Source organism: Spodoptera frugiperda, chromosome 1 (genome assembly GCF_023101765.2).
Source record: "Spodoptera frugiperda isolate SF20-4 chromosome 1, AGI-APGP_CSIRO_Sfru_2.0, whole genome shotgun sequence".
In the NCBI taxonomy this organism is placed as follows: Eukaryota; Metazoa; Arthropoda; class Insecta; order Lepidoptera; family Noctuidae; genus Spodoptera; species Spodoptera frugiperda.
Genome location: NC_064212.1, coordinates 3,568,978 through 3,589,609, shown reverse-complemented (window position 1 = coordinate 3,589,609; position 20,632 = coordinate 3,568,978). Strand labels below are relative to the sequence as shown.

At 34.9% G+C, this 20,632-nt stretch overlaps 1 protein-coding gene across 2 annotated transcripts in view; it reads left to right on the top strand.

Moving 5' to 3' along the window:
• The first annotated feature begins 18,836 nt into the window (after positions 1-18,836).
• Positions 18,837-20,632, top strand: part of LOC118273511 (sodium bicarbonate cotransporter 3) — a 92,231-nt gene continuing 90,435 nt past the window's right edge. For both annotated transcript variants that reach the window (XM_050703956.1, XM_035590506.2), the window contains exon 1: positions 18,837-19,088. The gene's annotated coding sequence lies outside the window, so the exon portion shown is untranslated. The remainder of the gene's footprint in view (positions 19,089-20,632) is intronic.

Here is a 20,632-nt window from a genome sequence, read left to right as displayed (position 1 = left end):
GAGGTAGCTCTGCAATTGGTACACATATGTGCAAATTAAACTGTAAAATCGAACTTTTACTAATTGCAAATGTGAACAAGGCAAAACGAAACTAACGGGTAGATTTAAAGTTGGGAACAGAGCAGTAGCTAGTGGGTGTAATGCGGCTTTAACTTTGTCCACGTTGAAACGAGGCTACACATCGACCTATACATAACCAGTTTATTATGGTCTCGCATTGTATGATGCTTCTGCACATTCGACGGTCAGTTTATACTGGTTATTCTTAGCTTGATGTGTAACAGAGTTATACGGTACCTAACTAACTACTATGTTTGACTTTTTGATACAGTTTTTAACTTGATTGGTACAAAAAGTTTGCTATGCGCTTGCGTGATTGAATGAAAAATTATGTGAGTTTTTTTTTTTCAAATACCTATTGCTTGATTGTCGTATTTGTAATTTAGAACATTTTCTTTAGACTGAGGTTTCGTCTAGATCTATATAAAACAATTGCTAACATCAAAAGTTCAGTATACTAATGCTGGTACCGCGCACCGTGTAGCGGGTTCGATTCCCGCGCTAAACAACTTTGTATGATCCATAAATTATTGTTTCGGGTCTTGGTGTCATGTGTATGTGAACTTCTATGTTTGTAAACGCACCCATGATACAGGAGAAAATCCTATTGAGGGGCAACATTTTTTTAAAGAAACTTTGCGATATTAAATTTACCTGTAAACAGAATTTTAATTAAAAGAAGATAAATTCCAATATTAAAAACGTTCAATGTAAAATGATATTTTCAATTCCCTCAGAGTTAAATTACCGCATATTGAATGCTGGGAAGACACGTGTAAAATAAAGGTTAGTTCACATCGGGGTGTAATGTAAAAGAAGTTTAAAAAAGAAAAATATTTTCTTGACTATCTTTCTGTGTTTATAAGCTTTTTTCTGGACTGAGCATAGGTCTAATGTCTCTTCCTCAACGTTAGGTAAAGTATTATCAAAATTTTTAGTTATAACATTTTTACATTTTGTTTACTTGTGTTTTCATGGACGAATCTTTTACAAAAGCGGAGATATCAAAATTAGGAAATATGAAAACCTGATAAGTTATCATGTTATACCAGCTTCAGCCAGCAGCTTCGCCCGCAGTCCCGTGGTATAAAAAGTGTCCTATGTGTCCTATCTACTCTTGTTCCAAATTTCAACCTAATCCCTTCATACATTTTAACGTGATTGAAAAATCAAAAAATAAAAATAGTAACAACATACGCACATACTCACAAATATTTGCATTTAGTAAGACTATTATGTTTTCTGACATTATAGATAGATACGGTATATAAGTTATATTAAAAATCACAACAATTCTTAGTGTCTATAAGTAATAATTTTACCGATTTCAAAGAATCGAGAATAAAAAGTATCGTTGGCTGCTTTCCAAATACGAACTTATCAGTTTATTTAATTTCACTACTGATCGTCGTAGGATGGGTGAGTATGATCGTATATCAATAATTAATTTTTGCTTAACGTTTAAGTAATATTTAGCATTGCGTAACTAAATATTACGTTATCTTACATATTATGTTTTAAAAAAGAAAACTTCGTTTGTTCCATATGATTTTAGTTACGTTTGTAGATCAAAACCGCTGGAATGATTTAGATGCTGCAGGACTTACCCGAGAGGTTATAAGTGTGTTGCCGGCTTTTAAGGTGTTAGGAATTCAAGGGCTGTTGGAAAATGTGGGATTGGGAAGGGGGATAATTGGGCCTCCGTTTACTTTACTCATACAACGCAAGCGTTGTTTCACGTCGGGTTTCTGTGAGGCTATGGTATAACTCAGCCGACCAATTTGTGTCTAAGCATGGCTCTACCACACTGGAACTCTTAAATTTTACTTGACTTTAATACAAAAGCAATCTCAACACAAAATCTCACTCAATTATCGTACTGACATTCACTCATTCAACGAATAACTCTATACTATAACATAGATAACATTATAGAAATCTAGACCTCCATTAAGGTCTAGAAACGAGCACTAGGTACATTTCCTCCTGTTTAATGGCCCGATACATTGGAACTCGGTCAGAGCAACATTGTCAGTGTGCTATTTAAAATTCCGCCCAGAGATCCGCCCAACGATTTTCTGCCCTCTCGAACATCATCTAGTAATTTGAAGTACCTTTTGCAAGAACTTTCAACTTTCATGTTAAATTAAGTGCTATTGAATTTAGTAATCTAGTGTTTAAGTGATTTGTCGGTCGGGAAATAGGTATAGGTGATAAGCAATTTATCAGTTACCGACCACTTCGTTGGCTAAGTGGTCTTTAGTGTGCCAGTCAAACAAGATGTATCGAGTTCCATTCCCGTGTAGAACAACAAAATAGAAACAAACGAAAAATAATACTTATTAGGCCTTATTGGACTGTATTAAGAATAAAACACGTGATGTTACGTATGTTGAATACAAAAGAAGCTATCAATTAAGATCGTACTGTCTATGATCAAAATAATAAAACAAAGAAACAATCAAAAACAAATAAGAAGTACAATAAACACAAACACTACAGATATATAACTTTCTAACCAATAAGCTATCCACGTTCTAACTAAAACAGTTTCCTTCAGATAGCCTCATAAAACTATTGACGAAACTTGGACATATTATTGTTATAAAACTATCTACAAAACCGGCTATCACACTTAGCACATCACATTTCTTACTAAATATCTAAATATATCAGACATTGCAAAATACACCCTATACCGGTCAATATAAACTTCAATTTCCAACTACAGAAGGGTGGAGGAAGGTAAATATTTTTACGAATACGCCAAACGTGTTGGGATTAAAGAAGTTTTGTAATGGACACCAACTTTAGTTTGAGTAAAGACGCTACGATGCTACGCGTTCGTTGACTTCGTAGCGTGTTACGCGTGACTACGGCGTAGTATTTGCTACGCGTTTTGGAAGCAGTTTTTTTTACTGTATATTTTTTTTATATTTTCTTATGTATCAGTTTTTAATGAAACCACTGCTATACACAAACAGGAAAAAAAGCGTGAGTTTTATTTTGAGGCAGAAGCTAAAGAGCGCTCTTGTTTTTAATATCAATTACATTCATTTCCGTATATTTTTTGCCCCTTAAATGAAATAATTTTTAAAATTTTCCGGCGTTATAATCTCAATTTTAAATACTTTTCTTTAACTTACTATATCTGTGGGATAAACCGGTTTTAAGGGGCTGAATTTAGAACTGATCAAACCAGTACCTTTTATAAGACGAACGAAATAGGCACATTTTTGTGAAAATACTTGCAATTATATTTTACTTAGAATTGTATCATTCAATTACGTGAAACCATTTAGTTTTCTATTAAACAAATTGCTATTTGTAAGTGAATGCTTTATTGCTGCGAATCAAGTTATAAACCAATTTTGGAACAGCAATAACGCTGAACGAAAAAAAATACGTTAAAATGGATCGTTTTTATTGAGTAATTCATAGCAATATTTTGGAGTAACAATACTACAATAGCAGCTACATTTGACGACTATGTCTGGTATTTTATTTGTATAAAAGTACCGGTGTTGAGTTAATAAAATTCTGTTTATTTATTTACATTTTTTTTATCAATATCCAAACTAAGAATATTAAATAAATTATGTTATATTGCAGTTATCTCCTCTATGTACCTATCAAATGTACAATTCAGCTTATTACAATATACCAGGCAGATTCCAGAAAATTATACATATCGTGCTATTCCTGTAAAAAACTGTACGGTAGTACTTTACCCGACCTGAGTATCGATCCCGAGACCCCTTGCACCTGCGATTTCTTGACCGTCGACCACCAGGGCTAGTCCCTATTCTTAATAATTAATTGACAGTGGGCATTCCTCTACCAATACATAAAATATAGAAAATATCTTCCCACTCGCTATTAGCGTTATCGGAAAGTAATTAATAATTTATTGGTCGGGAAGAATGTGATACGTGCATTGGTTTCGTAATTCTTGTTTGAATATTTAATTTATATAGCTTAGGGAAGAAGATATTCATTCTGTGACTAGCTTCCGCCCGCGACTGCGTCCGCGCGGATGTCGATCTCGCGTTGACGTTTTATTTCTCCATTTAGAGTAACTCTGACAATGACATCTTATAAATATCTATTAGACCCAAATACGGCGAAGCCCATAATAATTAAGGAGATCCCTCAATTGAGCTACTGCTGTTGAGCTCGCGTTCTGTAGAATAAAACTGAAAAATAAAGTTTTTTCTACGTATTTTTCCAGGATAAAAATGGTATAATTATACCAAGTTTCATCGACATCGAACCGTTAGTTTTCACGTGACGCGTGAACATACAGACAAACAGACAAAAAAAAATTAATCACATATTTGGGTTTGGTATCGATCCAGTAACACCCCCTGCTATTTATTTTTTCAATATTTTCAATGTACAGAATTGACCCTTCTACAGATTTATTATAATATAAATGAATTAATGTGTTAAAAACGTAAGAGTAGACAAATATAATCAGAAAGCTCCGAACTGCTAAGCTATCGGGAGTTATACGTGTTATTGTGAGTCAACCATAAGAGATAGACATTTGCTGTCGTGGAATATTTTTTAAACAATTTTAAGAAGAACATTTCCGCCATACATTATGTCTGTAGCTTTAACCATTAAGGCTGCACACGCGACGGAAGTTTAAAAAATGGTGTAAGTTCTCTTGTTTTCCCAACATTTCCCTTCACTGCTCTGCTTCTATTGATCGTAGCGTGATGAAAAGTATACTATAACCTGCCCAGGAGTATGAAGAACAATTGTACCAAGTTTCATTGAAATCTGTCGAGTGGTTTTTGTTTCTATAAAGAACATACAGACAGACAGACAGACAGACAGACAGACAGACAGACAAAAAATTTTCTGATTGCATTTTTGGCGTCAGTATCGATCACTAATCACCCGCTGATAGTTATTTTGGAAATATATTTCATGTACAGAATTGACCTCTCTACAGATTTATTATAAGTAATAGATAGATTAGGTGTGTGTGTATTGTTATAGTGGAAACAGAAATATGCCATGTATATGTTACAATTCATATGATATGTATTTTATGTCCTACTGATAGACATACAGATGTTTTTATGGTATAAGCCCGTCAACAAGCAGACGGATTACCTGATGGTAAGTAATCGCCGCCGCCCATGGATACACGAGAAGCGTTACAAGTGCGTTTCACGTCGGTTTTCTGTGAGGCCGTGGTATCACTCCGGTCGAGCCGACTCATTCGTACTGAAGCATGGTTCTCCTAAATAGACAGATAGATTGTGGAAGTTTTTAATGATGGTTTTATTTAATATAATTATGTATATTTAAAAATTCTTTACTTATAAAAGCTTAATCGATCCTACAGTTTATTTTTACCTGCGACTTTATTCGTATCTATATTTACTTGCACTCAACAAACCCTTCATCCCTAGTCACATCTTTCTATACACACATACATATAGACATTTATAGATTTACAAAAACACGAACCATAACACCGTTGGCGTAGGGGAGCGGCTACGGGATGCTACGCCGTGTCATTGACCCCTGGCGTAGCGCCAACTGGGCTACGCACGGCTACGCAGCGTCTACGATTTTAAATAAACGCAACATGAGACGTGTATTGAAATGTAAACATGGTTTATTTAGCTACTTAATTTTGGTAGTGTTTGTTTTTCTTATAATACCTGAGTGTAATTTGTTTTGAAAACGTACGGCACAAGTATGTTTGCTAGTGTAGGCTTCTTTTTTCAAAGAAATAATTCGATGTAGCTTAATTAAGTATTTTTGGCCTAAAATACGCTTATAACATGTTATCACTTAAATTGCAACATAAATAGAAGACTTTTATCGACGATTCGACGACAGTTCTATATCGACCATAATGATTTTAATTTAACGTTAATAAAAATGCAAGGTATCACACATGTTTTTCAATTTCTTTTTCAGTCACACGCAAGTTCAAAAACCAATAATACAACCACTTTAATCCGTATCAACACTTCTCACCGCTTCCACAATATCCAATATCCAAACTTACCCAAGAGTACATCGTACCTTGAACAACGAGAACTTTGCCTACTCCATGTAACAAAGCTCCGATCGATGTTCAAACGATTATAGGCCCAAGAGACCCCTGTGTTGCAACAATTTAATTACAATGTTGTTTGAAAGGGATCTCATCACGTGCTTGTCTCTCGAAACTATGTAAGTTGGTCAATATTGACTAAAAACTATTATGTTTATATCGTGACACGGCTATAGTGCTTTGAACTAAACCAAAAGTTTTTGATAAATTAGTCGTAAGTTCGACGTTCGTCGCGTTGAACGTATGCTCATAATTATAGGCCCCCATCGTGGTTCGAAATTAGTCGAGTCACTTCGTCGACCAGTTACGTGAGTAAATCATTCACATAAATACACATCAATTTAGAACGCCAAAAATAATTCTCAACTTTATGTTATCATTTAAAACTTCAAAATCTGGCATTACGACATTGGCCAGAATGCCTACCGGACGACTTAGCTCGCCGCTAACATCGCCGCTTATGGGCATTGTTGTAAAGGCTTCTAAGTAACCTGGTCAAGATTCAACCTTAACACGCTTAAAAATAAAACATAGTTTTAAAAATACACAATAACAAAGGTTACTTGTTAAAGAAACTGTAACAGAAATAGTAAACAAACCTAGTTTCATATTAATAGTGTTAGTAACCTTACACACTTGACGCCTGGCGTGACTCCTGCTATTATATCGCGTTGTTGTGCTAAGATTTACGACAGACCAACAGTTTCTTTTAAAAACACACGTTGGCTTTTATATTATTTGTTTAGCAAAGGATACAAAAGCGAACTTGCTTTGAATAAAGTTGGACTGCACGGTTGGGGGCGGTAGCTGGGCAACTGGCTGCCACATGAAAATATAACTGAGCAACTGTTTGTGTGATTTACAAATTGTATTTTTCGATACAGGAGAAAAGCCCAGTATGGAGCAACGTTTTAAAAAAAGAAAGAAACAATTCTACTAAAATGGATTAGGTACTTAATTTCTTCTTCGTGTGAGAAGAGGCCTTTTCTCAGCGATGGGATATTTAATTAATGGACAAATCTATTCATTCTATTACCAACAGAGGGGAGTATTGGACTGTGGATGTCTTCCAACAGCCAGTGGTGAACACGATTTGTCTTTGCCTGTGTTTTACACGCTATTCCTGTATTTTTTACCTGAGCGTTTCTTCAAAACAACTGAACTATTAAGCATCGTGGTAACTTATTATCATCCATATTTTTATTAGATTGCTTGATATAACGAAGTGGTAAATTAATTGTGTTTTATTTTTAAAGAATCACCCAGCTTCATGTTACTTTTGAAATAAGCAGTCACTGCAAAGGGTGCCAACTGAAAATCAGTGCTGGGTACTTTCGGTGCCCAGCTCATACTGAGGTGGCAACCCTTTTGGATTGGGCACGCTGCCACCTTGTTTTATTTTTATTTTTTTAGTTTTACTTTTAATTTTACTTTTATGTTATTCTTTATGTTATTAATTTATTTTTATTTTCACATATTGTGTAGTATTTTTTTTTCCTGTTTTTTATAAAATAATAATTATGAATGTTATTATTAAGTACTTTTATATTGTTTCTAATTTTCGTTTTGTTTTGTATCTATTTTCTTTTTTGGTGCATCGTGCCCGGTGCAAAATAAAATTATTTTCTTTCTTTCTTTTTCTTTCAGTCTTGAAACAAACATGATACCAATTTAAAAAAAAAACTAAACTTAATCTAAATTTATATTCAACTTTAATTACTGGCTTTCGATAAATTTTTCACTATTAATCCTGTAAATACAAAAGAAATATAATTATTCTGTTTGAAGTTATTTTTTAGCAACAATTCTAAAAAGCTACAACCGAATATAAACTCTCATCAAATTACAATAAAAAGAACAAACGAATCGCTTTTTTAATTTACATTACCACAGCATTATATTTTGCTTATAAATGTTTGTTCTAACCCCAAGCATTTTATGACGAAGCTAATGATTTTTGAACACCCACGCTATATAATAATACCTTTGAAAGTCGAATTTTAAGTGAGATTTCTCACGTGGTAAAGTCATGCCTCACTCGAGTAGACCAGCTCGACCAGAGTACCACGGCCTCACAGAAAATCAACGCTTGTGTTGTTTGTCATCGTTTGTGTGGGGTTGTCGAACGCCCAATCCCCAATTCACAAATCTCAAAAATAACTTCATCGTACCTACTTGTAACTCTTTTGGACGCTTACTCTTGAAACCAATCTCAATGTCAATCCAATAAAATCTCAATAATTATTCAATGTCAAAACTAAACAACCCCAATCGTAGCTGTTAAAATAGCATTCAGAGTACGAAATATAAAGCCAAACTCAATACCATTTAGTTAATCTAATATCCACGCAATACGGCTGCGATCAATGTTGATCGATCGGAATTGGATTCAAGAGTAATCCCCCTGGTGTTGCAAATGCCCATTGGCAGCACTATTAAGTGACCAGTCTGCTTGGTTGTCGCGCTATTTCATAAAAAAATATATGTATAGTAGTTCAGTGCTGTATTATAATAGTCTCATGTTCAATAGTAATATAATAGTTGTGAACGTTTTCGAGTTACCAAAGTAACAATCCACAATATTATGGTAGCAGAGTTCTTAATAGGTGAACGTGTTTATTTCTAAACCACAGAGCCAGTCGAGGAACTTTGCTCTGATAAACAAGTTAGTATTAGGACAATTTAATTAAGTATTTAAGTCTGAAAGTCGACAAAAAGGCAGATTATTTAGCCGAGCAATTAATATAAAGCTCGACTCAGGGTTTGAATCCAATCCTTAACAATAATGAGGCTCACTAATTAACTGTCCAGTTAGATATTCGCAAGTATGGCAGTCGAAGTTTCAGGTTCTATTCTCTGGTTGGCCGCAGAATTATTTCAGTTTTTCGAGAATTTCTAAGTCTGGAATTGTACACAATATATGAGAATTTCTTCCCTCTTTTTACACAAAAATCACTATCAAAATAATGGAATTCGGATATCACATTGTTTATGTTCATTTCTGCCTACCAGGGGGTATTGGATTCAAGAGTAAGCCCCCTGGTATTTCAGTTTTTCGAAAATTTCTAAATCTGGAATTGTACCCAATGTATGAGAATTTCTTCTCTGTTTTTACACAAAAATCACTATCAAAATAATGGAATTCGGATATCACATTGTTTATGTTCATTTCTGCCTACACCCTTTAGAGGACAAAAGGCATAACATTAAGAGGATGGCTAACAAGGCAATCCAGTGTACCATATTATATAAATATCCTAACCCCTTCAAACTACATAACCATAATGAATTACCTACCCACAGTGGTTGAAATTATTATCATAGTTAAGTAAATATCAGATTCAATTCACTGCCTACCTGTACCCGACCCCTAAATTTGTAATAACATGAACTCGGGCATAATTCATTTAGGTACACTTCATTAGGCTTAGACCTAAATAAAATTAGTATTCCTTGTTTACAAGATACTTTGTATTCATTATTAATTCGTTTATCTGGATCTTAGGACTTATTTGAGCGAAGAAGTGATAGAGAAGGCGCTAAATAAGTAGATAAAATATTGAATTTATTTGGATTTAGATTGTTACAACTCTAATTCAAGTATTTGTATTGTGTTAAATTTATTGTAAGTGTTTATAATCAAACTTAAAGGTTTATTATAACTTTTATGACATACCAAATTAATTATTATGTTTTTCGGCTTAATCACGTAATTATTTGACGAGGAACTTGACTAGTTTCAAAGCATGCTAGAGACATTCATGAGCAGCATTCCGCAACAAACGAGTCGGCTACTGCTACTGAATGGCAGCGTGACAGCCGCCTTTACATCAAGTGTGTGTCGAATGCGTTCTAGCAATCGAATACTTGTTAATAACGTAATACATATGTAAAACAATTGTAGCACCACCTACCGAATTCATAAATTATTTACCTTTATTAACGCTTTAAGCTCACTCACTTGTACGCGCAACATGTCTGTGGAGCTTTTAAAAAAACACATAAATACTAATACAAGAAGATTAAAATAAATGTAATAACGATAAAACTAATAGGTCTTTACATAGCTTAGTCTTTATTATGCTTGGCTAAGTCTGAGTCTAGATTATCTTGCCTCCCAGTCTTAGACAACTTAATTAAGTTCTATTGAGTAACATTACTGTGTAACGATGTTATTTTAATTCCTTTTCGTCGAATACTGGTTATTTTCAAAACAAATCTAATTTGTGTTGAAATAGATTTGAATTTTAAATGGTTAGCTGTTGTTTTTGTTACTTGAAATAGGAATTAACTACACATACACGTTTAATTATCTGAAGTACGATTCAAGCCAATAATAGTTTTTAGTTTGACACCCAAGTAATTATTTTATGAACGTTTTATATTTTTTTAAATTTCTGTCATATCAGTCAATCTTGATCATGCACAAGAATGGTGTGTTACCTACCATTAATTATAGATGCATCCTTTTCTACAATACAAAAAGCAACGTTACGGCATTTATCCCCTAAGGGGTAGGGAGAGGTATATATACCTTTTCACCATTTGTGTTGTCGCATGTAATAGGGGGTGTGCCTATTGCCATACACTGGGCACAATTCCAATCTTCATGATACTAATGAGAAAATTTCGAAAAACCGAAAATAAACTACAATACAGTACATTTAACAAAATATATAGGTGCACCCCTACAAATATATTAAAAAACATAAAACGCTAAACAAATATTAACCAAAGAACAAAACACTATTTACGAACTTAATTTAACTCCAACGAACACCAAAAAAGCATTTAAATTACCATATAAAAAATCCAATATAGTAAGCCATAAACCGTTACAATGTAAATCCGTTTATTTAAGGGTTTAGCTCACTTAATAAACTCCAAAATCAATATTTATTTTCCTTAGACAAGTTTTAAAGTGTTTAAAGGCTTTGTGCTTCACCAGGTTGGGGATTGACCTATCAGGTTCGGCTAGACAGGCAATGCCCTGACGAATCAGACGGAATCAAATTGATTGCCACAACAACGGCTGTGTTTTGGCGGTGTCGGGTACATCTGCTCGTGTTTTGGTGCTGTTTGGATTCTACTGGCACTGGTTTTGGATGATAGGAATGCTGTTTCGATATACATCAGTAGCATTTATTTGGATTGTTAGAGCAAGAGATTGATAGATGTAATTATTGTTATGATAAATGATAAGAATAGTGATTTGTTTCTCTTTGTTATTGAAGAAATCATATTAATTACGATGTGTACTATACCACCGGGAAACATTTATGAAAATAAAACCGTATGTTTATTTCTATCCCAGGAACAATCTCAAGACAAAAGATATTTTGTAACTTTTCTGGTGTTTCAGGTGTCCATAGGCGACATAGATTTGCTTACCATCACTCGTTACGTCTGCTCATTTCTCTCTTGAAGAAAAAATACAGTTATATTTTTTTTTCCATACTAAAAACAAAAATAGTTTACATACAAAAAAAATTTTCAAACACACAAAGTAACAAAAAATGTTTTACTTTAATAAATGAACAAAATGAATGTAGGTATCCATTTCATTTCAGAGAATGTAACATAACATTTATTATCTAGTTAGGTAGGGGTTGTTTTAGGTGAGAATCTAAAGGTCAGGGTAAAAAGATCAAAGGGAAACTACGATAACTCTGATTTAATATTATAAGCTTAACATTATACAATTTAATACGGTAGGGTTATATGCGTTGAATGTTACGAAATTACAGAGAAGATTCAGTCATGTTTGACATTACCTTGTCTGTTCTTATACATGTCGAAATTATAATAAGAAATAACAATTCTTACAAAATAATTATTCTTTAAAAGGAATCTAAGCCTTTAGGCGAATCTTTCATTTTGTCTTATTGTAAGACTTTTTCAATAGCAATTATTTTCTCGTGCGTACGGCGCGTCTCACCTCAAAGAGTCATCAGACCACAGGATCAGATGGGGCCCATACCAATCCGGAGCTGCAGACTTCCTAGCGGGTTACCGGGGCTCGAAAAGCAGGACTAGCATCGGGGTAGTTTTTAATCAATAAAAGTTTGACACTACCTCACGCGTCGCCGAATGCGAGAGAAGTCATAAAAAACGGTTTCACCTATATCATCATATCCTCGTAAGGTAGGACAGTTTGACTTATTCGTCAACTCGGCCGCAATAAACTCGTCCGCGCGGTCGAGTCGGGAAATTCAAATATTAATTATTTTTTTATTGTGCATCTCGGCCGATTCACGTGGTCGAGTTGATGAAGCTATTTATTCGTATTTTTTATTCGTCAACTCGACCGACATTGAAAAAATGAGGCATTATTGTACAGTGATATACAAAAGTGTTTCGTTTCTAATTAAATTTTTGTCCTTTTGGGTATATTATATAAAATAAAATAACTTAAAATTAGAATTAAGGACAGATAAAAAGATGTTTTTTAATCAGGCATTGCTCAGTTGAGTATTAGGTTCATTTCTTTCCACCGATAAAAATTCCAAGTTGCGAGAGAGAGACAAAAATATTTTAACTAATCAGGATATATGTAAGGTCATGATTAAAATGCTACATTTTACAAAACTAAAGGGTGATTCTAATGAAACATCTACGATGTTTGTGTTAGCACAGCACGCATTTTAATCGGCCTAACAAAATAAATCTTTCCATGATATGCCTTAAACATTTTCTACTCAAATGTATATTTTGTACTCGGTCGAGATGACGAATAAAAAAAAATCACAAAAATTAGCCGGGTCGACTCGACCGCATAGTGAATGTTCCTACGGTCGAGATGCACAATGAAATAATAGGTAGATTTAAATCTTCCCAACTCGACCGCGCGGTCGAGATATTGCGGCCGAGTTGACGAATAAGTCGACAGTTTGCATTATAGTCCAAAAATAACTTTTAAATATCATGTTCCAATTTTAGGTCGCTGGGTATAAAAAGCTTAAAATTATATTCTTGTAATACCTACTGACTTTAATAAATTGTTATTAGAAACCTACCTTGTATTACCTAACCTTGATTAAGACTTAATAGTGAGTACTAAACAAAGGAACTTTATGACCTTATCAAAATCTTGATGGCAATGGTCATAAACTGTAATGAACTATTCTCTATTATTATCAGTATTACTAGTATTACCGTAGACATTGTTCTAGGGTCAAACTAATACGCGAGAGACACTCCGAGCGTCTGGGATCTCGAGACGATCTTCGGCCACCGTAAGTGCGGGTCTGCGGACGGCGAGCAAGGGTAGCTTGCTCGCCGTCTAAGGTTTGCTTTTATCTCTACACTTGGCAGGCAGGTTGAAAGTTTCAAGTTTATCAGAGAACGTTATTGCTCGGTCTTTTTTCAAAGAACTTAAGGGCAATCCTCAACTTTTCTGTTAGGTTGATATAGTAGAGGTAGTAATTCATCTATAAACTAATATGTATATAAAGCTGAAGAGTTTGTTTGTTTGAACGCGCTATCCTCCGGAACCAGACCAGTACGTTCGATTTGAATACTACGTTTGGTGTTAGATTAGCATTAGCAATTATCGAGAGTATAAAATATGGACGCTATGACAAATACGAGCTGAGCAGAGTATTTTCCTACTACCATAAAATCTTAATACATTTGTATAACAAACGTAGGTCTTCTCTCATTAGGAAAAGTACTCTATGAATATTATTATTATTATTTTTCTTCTTCTTTTTGTTAGCTCGGCTTCTTGGCCGGATTTGAGAGTTAGTACGGGCCGAAGCCAAGTGCTAACTCGTAGACGAAACATTATCTGTTTCATTTAGAAACTTTCTAAGTATGTGGCAGGTATTTAAGATAGCAGCTTTTTGAAGATTTTGGTAAGTGTAGGGCGGAAGATCGAGAGATTTTATGGACTGATGGAGTTGTTTTGGAATTACACCTGTTGTTGAAAGTACTATAGGGATAATACTGACGTTGGTGAGTCGCCACATTCTGGAAATTTCTATTTTGAGGTCCGTGTACTTAGACAGTTTTTCTGCTATGGTGTTTTGGAGATTATGTGTGTTGGGTATGGCTATATCTATGATTTGTGCAGTTTTGTTAATTTTATCTATGAGAGTTAATTATGTCTGGCCTATTGTAATGAGTGGTTTTGTCGGTGAGTATGGCTCGGTCAAAGTATAGTTTGTGGGATGAGTTTTCCAGTACAATTTCAGGATGGTATTTGTAGTATGGTACTGGCGGGGTAGTAATTAATTTATATTTTAATGCTAATTTTTGGTGAATTATATTTGCAACTTGGTCATGCCTGTGCTTGTAATCCGTTTGAACTATGGATTTGCAGGCGCCTGTAATATGCTGGATAGTTTCCGGGGCACTATTACATCGCCTGCAGGTATCGGTTGCTATAGGGATGTCGCATGATGTGCTTCTGGTAATTGCGTGTCTCTATTACCTGATCCTGAATCGCGATCATGAATCCTTCAGTCTCGGGAAACAATTCACCACGCCTTAGCCATTCGTTCGATGCAACTTTATCGACGTTAGGTTGACTTAGGTCATGGTAGTGTCTCCCATGTAAGGACTTTTGAGCCCATGCGGCGAGTTTGGTTTGTCGGTCAGTCTGTGTCTCATTGTTTTGTGTTGATTGATCGGCCATGTTTAAAGGTGTGAGTTTCTTGTCATTTTGGGTTATTGCATTATGTAGAATTGATGTTGGGCTTTTACTATAGAAATAAGACCTTAAAGCTGTAATTTGTTTATTGTGTAAGTTGGTGATATCAATAATACCTCTCCCTCCATCATTTCTTGGTAATGTGAGTCTCTGTGTGCATGATCGTGGATGGTGCCGTCTGTGTTTTGTGAGTGTCGTATTTATGTTGCGTTGTAAATTCTGAAGTTCTGTTTTGGACCAATTTATGATGCCAAACGAATATGTTAGAATTGGAATTGCATATGTGTTAATAGCCTTTATAGTGTTTCGGGCGTTTAATTGAGTATTGCATATTGTCTTTAATCTGTGTTTAAATTGTTTTGTGAGTTGATTTTTAATTTCTTTATGTAAGATTTGTTTGGTTTGTATATATCCTAGGTATTTGTAAGTACCATTTTCATCCAAGGAGTCAATGGTATCGCCTGTTTGTAGTTGATAAGAATGCGTGTACGTTTTACCTGCTTTCACTGAATTTATTTTGCATTTATCGATTCCAAACTCCATTCCTATGTCGTTTGAAAATACTTCGGTGGTATCGGCTAATTGATGTAAATCCTCTAAATAAGATGCATATAATTTGATGTCGTCCATGTAGAGAAGATGGTTTATTGTACAGTGTTGGTTGCTAGTTTCTATGGTAGATTCTGTTCTGTATTTAAGTTGGAAACCAGTCCTTAGAGAATTTAATTGATTTGAAAGTGGGTTCAATGCTAAGCAGAACCAGAGAGGGCTAAGGAGTCACCTTGAAAAATACCTCGCTGGATCTTAATGACTTCTGTCTCTATTACTCCTTCAGGCGTTCTCACGTGTAGCCTAGTTTGCCATTTACTAATTATAATTTCTAAAAAATGTGTGATGTGTGGATGAATTTTGTATATGTTCAAAACATGAAGAAGCCAGGAATGAGGTACCGAGTCGTATGCTTTCTTGTAGTCAATATACATCGTGTATAAATCTTTTTTGTGTTTCTGTACGTCTTTAAGTATAACCGAATCTATTACTAGTTGTTCTTTACACCCTTGGCTAAACTTCCTGCATCCTTTCTGTTCCTCTGTAAGTATGTTTTGTGTATCAATGTGTTTGTATATAATGTGGGTAATGCACGATGTCATTATTTTGTAAATAGTTTGTAGGCAGGTGATGGGTCTGTACTTTGCGGGGTTTGTTAGGTCATTGGGGTCTTTTGGTAACATATATGTGATGCCTTCAGTTAAGTATGAGGGCATATTTGTTGGGTCTTCAATAAAGTTATTTATATGATTGTATAAGTGAGGGTGAATTGTTGTAAATTTTTTGTACCAGAAGTTATGTATATGATCTGTTCCCGGCGATTTCCAGTTGTGAGCTTTGTTAAGAGTGTCATGAAATGTTTCAATATCTATTTGTTCGAATTGCATTTGTTCAATACTGGCGTAATTTAATTCCTCCGCTTTTATCCAATCTGCTTGAGTGTTGTGGCAAACAGGATTTTCCCAGATTCCTGCCCAAAACTGGCGTAGGTCCTCTTCGGCAGGAAGTACTGTATGCGTTGTGTTATTTGACGTAGTGTGGTTGGTTGTTGATTGTTTTAACGATTGGTAAAATAGTTTCTCGTTATTTCTGAATTGACTATTTTGTGTTTTACGTAAAGTACATTTAGTATATCTATTTAACCTACTTTTAATTACTGTGAGTTTCTGTTTGAGTGTGTCTAAAAAGTGTGTAAGTTGTATGTTTGGTTCTTCGTGTATAGTATGTGTCCTATAATCTCTTATTATCTTGTTAACTTCCCTTTCCAGTTTTCTACTTCTATGGCCCTGCATATAATATGTTAACCTACCTATTTTAGATCGAATTACTTCTATTTTATGCTCTAATCTTTTTTGCCATCTAGGTTTACGGTCACTGCGAGGGTTATTTCGACCCTGAGCAGATGATAAACAAATTTTACTTCCATTAACCTTCGCAACTGTCCACGCGGCGCTATATATGATTGTTTGTAGTTGGTTAAAATCTATATCTGTAAGAACATGATCTGGCAGTATTACTTTATCAATGTATTGTACTATTTTTGCTAGTTTTTTTGAAGTCCTTTGTTTGGGTATATAGCATCTATTTGTGGGGTGTGTATCAGTGTAGTATTGCAGAGCTTGTAAAAATAGTTCGTCTATTTCAGGGTCTCTTTCATAGTTTACAGTATGTGTGTTATTAGTAGTAGGCTGTTGATGTAAGTTTTCGTCTACAAAATCTACTTCCTGCAATCCTAATTCTGGACTGACAGTGTTTTCCAAATTTATTTGTGGTTGTGTATGTGTAAAATGTGTACTTTGTTCTAATATTGGGCTATTCGATCTTTGAAAAACTGTTATATCCCTTTCATGCAATTTTTGCTCTACTGCCGTTTTTATCATCTGTAGTCGTGTTTCAGAGATCATTTTATTGTTTATGATTACTCTTTTTTGGTCAGATATGCGTTGTTCTGATAAATGTGATAAATGAGGGTAACATTCTATAAATTTGTCTCTAAGGTTTTTCCGCCAAATAGTCATATCTGTTTCCATCTTAGTAACTTCAAAATAGCATTTCATAAGGGTTTCATTCAGTTCGTTGGACCATTTCATTCTAGTTTTTGTTTGTATGTGCTCTAGTGTATTATTTTGTGTACAATGTTGTTGTCTTGATAAAGTCTGTATTTGTTGTGTGGTACTATTTTGTGTTAGTAAGAGAGTCTGTACTTCTAACCTAATTGCATCAAGTGTAGTTGATGGTAATAACTTGTTGTTGACAATGGCTCTTCTTTGATCGCCAATCCTCTGCCTGGAAACTAACATATTTGGGAATTGTTCAGTGAATTTAGTGTGTAGTGTGTTTAAATAAGCATTTGTTTCAGTTTCTAAATTTGTGATGATAAGATAGTTACGCCAAATGAATTCGTTCATTTCGTTGCTCCATTTTTTACGCGTATTCTTTGTACCAGTAGCGGGTATCGGGTTGTTGGCTGCAGTAGCCTCCGACACAACGTCTACTGATATTGTTGATGAAACAGATGATCTGAGTGAACGTGATGTGAATGAAAGTGACGATGGTGTGATTGATGAGAATAAGGACCTCGGAGAGGATGACAATGACGCCGTAGATGTTTCAACATCTGTTGGAGGCACCTTTGCCTGCATTGTATTTTTAGTTTTAGATCTAGTTATCATTTTTATTCCCACGAGTAGCTAGGGACTAAACAGGTCGACCACAGCAGAGCCCTGCGTTCACTGTGGCAAGGGTAAATAAAACTGGAGGTCCCCCGGTCTCCAGAGTTGGCATACTCTTGACTAAGCACCCCCTTAGCCACGCAGCCCTCGGCGTATGCAACCTTGGCTTGGGTTGTATCTCTTTTGGTCGGACTCCTACCCCAGTCAAAATAAAACTAGGGATCAGAGCCCTTAAGCCCCACCACGTCGACAACGTAGAGATACGTCGGTGGGGATTATTATTATTATTATACACAAAATAACATGCCGTGACAAAATAGAAAAGTTCCGCAAAAGAAGTGCGATAAACATCCCCAAATACATTTTCCTGTCACAATTCTTCGGAAGTGTAAGAAAAAGTAATTTATTGAACATCCTGTGAATAAATGATGACGAAAAAAAAAATCGTGTGGAAATTCCCAGAAGAAAGTTCATCCCCTATATAATAAATCAATCATAGATGATCAGATTTGGAAATGTTTATTTTTGCATCAGTATCTTATCAAATGTAACGTAAGCATTTCGTTACATGCCACAAAACGCACTTGACACGTAACGCAAGCGATAAAAGCTCCTACAACAGACTAAAATAAAATTGAATTTCCCGTAAAACACAATAGCATACAAATTGTATTTCATCTAAGTCTTTAAATCATCGCCGTGTCCTTTTCCTTGTCCAAATCACAGTGTTATTAGACACTGCGAGGTGTGTGCATGAAGTTGGCTATGCGACAAGTGAGAGCACGCATGCGCGGCGTAAACTACAAATAAGCGAGTGTATCAAGTCAGACAAGCGTCTCTGGAACCCGCGGCGGCCGCGTCGCGCGTAATTCAACTTGCATCCTTATCCAAACAAAACATTTGTGTGTAAAAGAAACAGTGGCTTTATTTAAAAAATATTAAAGTGTTTGAGTAAATTTTGTGGGTGACTTTTTGAGTAATACTGTGTTTTAAGTTTCAGTAGTTTTGTGTCATAAAATCAAAGTTTTAAGTTTTCTGGGTGTGATCGTAATGCAGATTTTGTAATCAGGTAATTAACTATGGTTTTTTCTTTATTTATGTATGAAGTATAAAAAAATATTAGATTTATTGACTAGTTTATTTAATAATGAAGTATTTTGTATAAGCTCTTTGTGAATATAAGTCTTAATTTTTACGTATTTGTGACTTATATATTATTTTCGTGTTAAACTGAATTATTTCACTTAACAAACTACGAGGATGACCGTTTTAGAACCCAAAGATTGAAATAAGTTTTTTACATGACTGTATAATAATGTGATGATTGTATTATCACGCCAGATAGCAATTTGGGAGTACCCAAGGGGATCGACATAGCTCTACACTGTACTGTATAAAACAAACATTTTCCGCAAGCTATTATTTCGCAAGTTATCTTATAAACATTCTGTCGAATGCATGCATTCGTCAATCGACAATAGCTAGCCTACAAATGACATTTGCTTAAATATGAAAATTTCACTTTGATTTTCTTTTTATTTTCATTTGAAACAATGAAAACTGTCCATGAAGCGTAACATTCGTCGTGGACAGTTACCCTAAGTAGCGTTTAAAAAATGAAATACATTATTATATTATGTGTTTATTTATTATTATTTCTGGCCAACCAACAATTGTATACGGTATACTAATACATGTAAAAGGTAAAATGACTATATATGTAAGTATGTAAAATGTTTTATAATATTTGGTACACCAATTGGTTTTGGTCTGAGCACCATTTGATTTACAAAATACCTAGATGGCAATAGTGGTTACACCCGTGGAAGTTCCTAATAAACACTTTGGTAAATAAGTACAGTTTCTGCGAACCTCAATTGGTCAGCAACGAGAATTTATTTCGAGCTCCTGTTACAGTTATTTAATGGACCTTAAGCGTGTCACGTAAGGGTCCACTGGCCCCCTTCTATCCTGTATCAGACCCAAATTACTTTATTACCAACACGTATGAATAACGAATCCAACAATTGACATCGAGGTTGCGGCGAAACTTGGGTTCGTTTCCTTACTGCGGTCTGTTGAAACATAATTTGAGTTTTGTTGCTATAACTTATTAAAACACGACGTTTGAAAGTAATTCCATCCTTATTTACTGTGGATCTGTACAGCTATTTTTGATAAATGGAAAGATATGGTACGTTGCTCTGGATGCGTGTGGCTTCCACCAATGATATTCTTAGCACTGGTGGAAACAGACTTAGCTAAGCATATTTTTATAAGGAAAAATGCGTGCTATGGATGCGTGTTACGGATGTGTGCTATGAATGTGCGCAAGTGGTGTAGGCATCTGCAGAGCAGAGTGCCTACAGCCGTTACTATGTGGTGGTACATCTTACTCGCACTTATCTCTGGTTAAAAAACACCCAAAAGCTTGTCGAATAAGTGAATTCAAAAATAAATGTACGAGTTTGACAAAACGTTTGACATAATTTGTTGAATGTCAATCCCATACATTGACTTTTCTTTTCAATGATTCAGTTAGCGTTTAAACGTTATTATAAAATAGCACATTAAAATGGAGTGTAGACATACGAGGGAGTACCGAAATCCATC